The sequence below is a fragment of the Chrysoperla carnea genome, chromosome 1, assembly GCF_905475395.1.
Source record: "Chrysoperla carnea chromosome 1, inChrCarn1.1, whole genome shotgun sequence".
Classification (NCBI taxonomy): Eukaryota; Metazoa; Arthropoda; class Insecta; order Neuroptera; family Chrysopidae; genus Chrysoperla; species Chrysoperla carnea.
Window position 1 is genome coordinate 29,811,237 of NC_058337.1, and position 6,289 is coordinate 29,817,525.

Here is a 6,289-nt window from a genome sequence, read left to right on the forward strand (position 1 = left end):
ATGCACTACACCAGCCCATCACAACTATTAATTAAATTAATTTTGTTCTGACGGCGGGAATCGAACCCGCTACCCTAAGTATACCGCGGACGGAATTGGTTATGCCTTAATAACTGAGCTAATAGGGTGACGATAAATGATTAGCTTTAAAGAAAATTTTTAGAAATCATTGAAGGATTTTATTTTTTATTTTTAATATTTTATTATGCCATAAATAGAATGAATTTGTATAATTAACCATACTTTTACAATCATTTATTTTTACTGGTACATAAATAAGAACTGTCATCATAAAATAATTAAAATTCAAAAGCTTTATTGATTTATTATAACTAAATGGAAAAAAATCTTTAAATAAATAAATCTTTATCTATTTAATATTTATATATTCAAATTTTAACGACTCTTCTATTATTACCTTTAAAAAGCAAGAAATATTGGAAATTTTGTAGATATCATTTACTAGATAAATAAAATTACCAACAATCATTAAATCGTTGAACAGATTTTCATTAACTATTTTGTGTAAAAAATTGGACAATAAAAACAAAAAATGGGCCAAAACATGTATAAAAGAGATCCTACATATGCCCTATGAGAGAAGCAATGAAGAAACTTTTTATCGGCTTTTTACATATTTTTGAATGTAATAACAAGTTCCAAATAACTTTATCTCTCAGGTGAATATTTCAATCAACCTCTTAATAACCTCTCAAAATATATACATAACTAATTTTAAGATTTACTCTTACGTCTTTTCATTTGATCGAGGACTGTGTACGCTTTTCTTATTTTTTCGTATAGAGGTGGGGTGGGGGTAGTGTTTCACCGAGGCGAGGCGAGGTATATTGTTCCAGAAGCGAGGTATATAATTTTAGTTCGACCCATTTTTCTTTTTTTCTGTTTTGTATATTACTTTAATAAAAAGTATTTTTTGCTATAATTTTTATTATTCTTATTGAGGTATATTGTTTTTTGAGTTTCAAAATTTTAAGACTTACTACTAACCGAGGCGAGGCAAGGCAAATTGTCTCAAACACTTCGCCTCGGCCGAGACGACCCCCTCCCCCAAAATTTTATTTAATTTTTTAGGAAAAATATTAAAAATTATATAGAATATACTAAATAAATCTCAATATCACATTCAAAAGATAATATCATTTTAGTATTGAGATTTTATAATAAAAAGAGACAGAGAAATAATGAGAGAAAGAGAGAGTTTGATCTGAACTCCACAGCCGTATACACAACTGTGCTTGATACTTTTAATTTGTAATAAAAACTTTTGTCATAAAAATTTAGAAAATAAGCAATCTATTTTCCGTGTTTTAAAGACATTTATATTCTAACAAAATTTGTTCATCGTATTATGCCAGATTATGTACACTTATGAAAATTAAGTAATAAAATTTCCTCGGCTGAGGTTAGGCTAGTCAACATTCTACCTCGGCGAGATCGTGGCGAGGCGAGCGTAGTGAACATTCTACCTCGGCCGAGGCCGTGACGAGGCGAAGGTGATACCACAACCTCGCTTCGCCACGTACCTCGTGAAACACTAGATGGGGGTCTGAAATCACCGAAAATTTTCTAGCGTAATACTTAAATGCTTTTTTTTCTTACGGAAAGCTTATTCTATAAATTTATATCATTCTTAATAATTTTTTCCAACAATTTTCTCTCTATATGATTTTAAAACTTTTTTGGGTTGATGTAATGGAGTATATTGGGATTCTATGAGAATTACTATCCTTCTTATACATTCATATTTTTGGTGAGTTTCCTTTTTTATATTTTACACAAAAGTATTTTTTGCTATAATTTCTGTTGCATATATTATTCAAGAAGATAATTAATATGTGAATCTCATATAGATAAAACATGGGTATTATTAATAATATTGCATATATTAAAAACAAATCCATCAATAAAATTGTTATAGATAAATTTTTTCTTCTAAATAAATGTTATAAGTCTGTGATAATATCTACACACATTAATAACTAATTACACATTACACAAGAGTACAAAACACACCACCAGGCATGGGAAATGAGACTGAAGGCTACATAAGAATTGTTTATTTTACAGAAATATTTCGTCTATTTCGAGTCTTTGAAAAAAGTATGCATGATGATTTTCTAATACTTTTCGAAAATTTTTATAGTTTTGTCCTGGCGTCGATCTCAATGTATCATTCGTTAAAATTTGAAAGTGTGCGAGAATAGATGACAATATCTGAAATCAAAATTAAAATCGATTGATAAACATAAAAGATATAACCAATTTAATAATCTTATTCTTACAAAAAAACTTTGATTAAACACGGGGTTTTGGTTCGATTACGAACGTCCTTACCAATAAAAATAATTTAGGGCAAAGGCCCAATACGTAGTTCGACCCATTAACGGTCGCCATAATTGTAAAAACATGACATGAAATATTGTATCTATGTCTGCAAGTCTGGTATGATGATTGTTTCAATTTTACTAAATAATAACATGTGACCCAAGAATTTTCCACTTTTTTAGTTAGAATTCTTCATAGAATAATCAGTTAAAATTTTAAAATGATCACATAAATTTTTCGGGAGTAATCGTATGACGTAAATGTGGTATACATTACACATGTGGCAAGAAATACATGTAGATAGACTAGGAGGTACATACGCACTATTATACTATATTGTGCAACAAGTCCTTTAGTTGTCAATTTCACACGATAATGGAGTTAGACTCGTCCACTACTCCAGTGTATGGTAGATAGTACGCGCGGTATATTTCTGTCTTACTACACTATTTCCCAAGCAAGCACAAATACGTAATAGGGGATAATCCTAATGTCGAATTGGCCATATTACCAATAAAAATTTAAAACTAGTCTTCATATTAAAAATTTAAAAGTGAAATTAAAATTGATTAAAAAATTAACAGGTTATAAGCAATTATTGCATTCCAAGATTGCCCATTCCTTTCTAGCAAAACAAAGTTTTATATGTAATTTCTATGGCGATACCCACGTATGACGTCACTAGTGGATATCTTCTTCTTTGTTTAATTAGGAATTTTAAACGTTCATATCTTGCATACCAGTAAAGATTTTTAAAAACCAACTTCTCTGCACGTCCAGTGAAAATTCCTTACCTGAAGTGATAAAAAAAATTTAGTCCGATCCTCTATTACCACTAATGCCCATAAAAATGCACGCCAGTGGTAATTTAGATCTGAAAAGTAGGCAGCTCAATAGAGAAATGATTAAAAAATTTCCTCTATTTTCCTGGAGAAATTAATAATAGGAAAGTTGAAGTTAACTAGGCTTTTTACTTCTGACTTTTTCACTTTTTCATGATAGTAATGCCATTTATAAAGATTAAAGTATATAGTTGTGAGAACGTGATAAGTATATTATTGGAAGAAGGTCACGATATAAAATTTAAATTTTTATTCAGACAGTTTGGTGACATTGATGAGGTTGAGAAACAATTCTTAATACGTTTTTATTGTCTATTTGTATAGGTCCGAGGTCGATTATCCGTCATAATTGAAATATTACAATTTTAACTAAAAAGCGAGCTAAATTTTAACCTGCGTTTTTTAAGTTAGGTTCACAGAAAATTTATAACAATACCGCTGGCTGAAAATTGCTATATCTGTAGGATTATAAGCGCCATAGATAAAAAATTTTAAAACAAATAATAGACAAATTATAAAAATTTGTTTGACTTGTATATTTAAACTTTTTTAACTTTTGTTTGTCTTGTAAAAAAAGGGAAAACAAACATTTGACTGAGTAAATTGTTGAAATATGTGGTATAGAAAGTGTTGACTGTGCTTGCGTTATTTTTAATAAATTAGAAAAATATACAAAACCGCAACACAGTTATAGCGACTTTCACATTACTACTATTTGAAGCCACCTCCAAATTTTCAACTGCCTATCCTTTATAGTTTTGGAGAAAATGGACAACGGTTTGTACTAATTTACTCCCTTACGGGTAAACAGTAATGTTTACGAAAAAGTGTTTTAAACAAGCGTTTTTATTAATTTTTTTATCAGGAACATTTTTTACATTTAAACTTTTGTTCTATCTTTAACGGTTTACAAGATGGAATCTACAGACCGAAGACCTTGATGTTTGTTGCTCATCTACGATCTTAACCTCACTTTAATATATTTTTTCGATTTTTGAGGTCCACAGACGGACATATGGACAAGAAGAAAACCGAAAATGAACTACTTAGGTGATTTTATGAACACCTATACCAAAATTTTGTTCGTAGCATCAATATTTTTAAGCGTTATAAACTTGGGGCTAAACTTAATATACCTTGATATATTTCATATTTACATGGTTTAATAAAATGATTTGTATTATAGTTATTGAAATAAATACGAAGATATACAACAGACATACATTTCGCAAAATATCGATATTTCGATTGCAACTCAACCGTCGTCAGTAGCTAAATTTATTCATATAACACATTATAAACATTTATTAAGTTAAAAGTAAATATGTAAAACATTAGCAACAAATTACAGTAATACTTATAAAAATACAAAAATTATCACAAAATTGAAAAAATAAATTTTTTAAGACCACCAAACTTTTTGTAACAGTTCACAGCAAATTATTTAGTGGGTTTGAAAAATTTTGACCCCTCTTTATGAAAAATGCACATGACTAATCATGCGTTTTATTCTGTAAAATAAATTTACAAAAATTCTAAACGAAATTAATAATTAATTAATTAAGAAATTACTTTTTAAGGTACAAGCATTTTTATTGTACTAAAAGAAAGAAAAAAATTTTATTAAATTTTTAATAAGGGTAAGGGTTTGTGGGTTTTTTGGCAGTGATAGTAACATTTTAATTTATACAAAAATGAATATGATGCTATTGCGCGCATTACCTTCATACATTTTAAGTATCTTTTATTATTGCATCATTTTTAAGTACATACATAATAATTTAAATATATAATTTATCGTTTCATTTCCATTCAAAACAAATAAAAAATTACGTTTTGATTGTCCCACTTTCTTTGCTGACCAGTGTAAATCAAGCATACAAAATAAGAATTATTTAACTATATTTTATTACTATTTAGTTTACTAATTGTTTATTTCTTTTTACCTCAGTAATGAATTACATTATTACGTCTATATACAAAATTCCATCGTGAGTATGTTTCTCAGAAAATTTAAAACGTTATTATACACAGTGATTTAAAAAAATAAGTTAGGGTATTCTAGAAAATAGTAGTCTTCTTGTTTTCTGGGGAAGTGAAAAAAATTAATCTAGTTTTATTCTCCGAGGGCAGATTTCGAGTCAAATAAATGTCATGTACTACTTTAGTTTTTTCAGTAAAATTTACTATTAGACTTAAATACATTGACACCAAATTTCAAATTATTTGTAACAATTATAGTGACCGTTAAGGCTGTTGTATTAGTGCAATATTGTTGCACAAAAATGTTGTATACTACATCATACAGCAATAGTATAAATGTATACACATGGGTAGCACACAAACATATTGAGATATTGTATTAGTTTTAACTATACTGTGCTGTACTGTATGTATTCTGTATACAGGGTGTTCTATTATTGATAGCAGAAAATTAAACCAGTAAATTAAGCTAATTAAGGCAAATGGAAAAGCTCTTTACCAAATTTCGATCTGAGGCCTAATTCGGGAGATGTAGCTATGGAAAAAATAGAAAGATTTGTGAATTCACAGACCTATGAAACTCATTAAATTAGTAGGTGTCACTTTAAAACACAGAGGAGATTATCATAAAACAATAATTGATTGTAAATTGATTTAATTGGGTAGTGAATACTAAAAAAATATTTTGTTGCAGTTATTTATAAAGAAAAAAAAAGCATATTAATTAAATTATTTCACCAATACAGAGACACTTAGATGTGGGAGGTATCAAATTATATATTAATATAGAAAAGATTAATCTACTTTTTTTTTTTCTAGAATTGAAAAACTTGTTAAAAACACAACCTTTCCTATGCTCTCCATGTTAATTATCACTTTGTTTGTATTTCTCTCGATTTAGAGACGGTCAACCGATTTTAAATTTTTATTGCATAGCACGACAACAACCTTACTAAGTCAAGTTACGTAGTTACTGAAACTTTGAATATGCTTAATTTTATTTGCTATATGAAAATTTGTTTATTACTAATCTGTTTTGGTCAGTTTTGAACCGTCGAAAAATGTGACTCCAAGATCTTCACAAAATCAACATGTCACATATTATGATGGATATAACA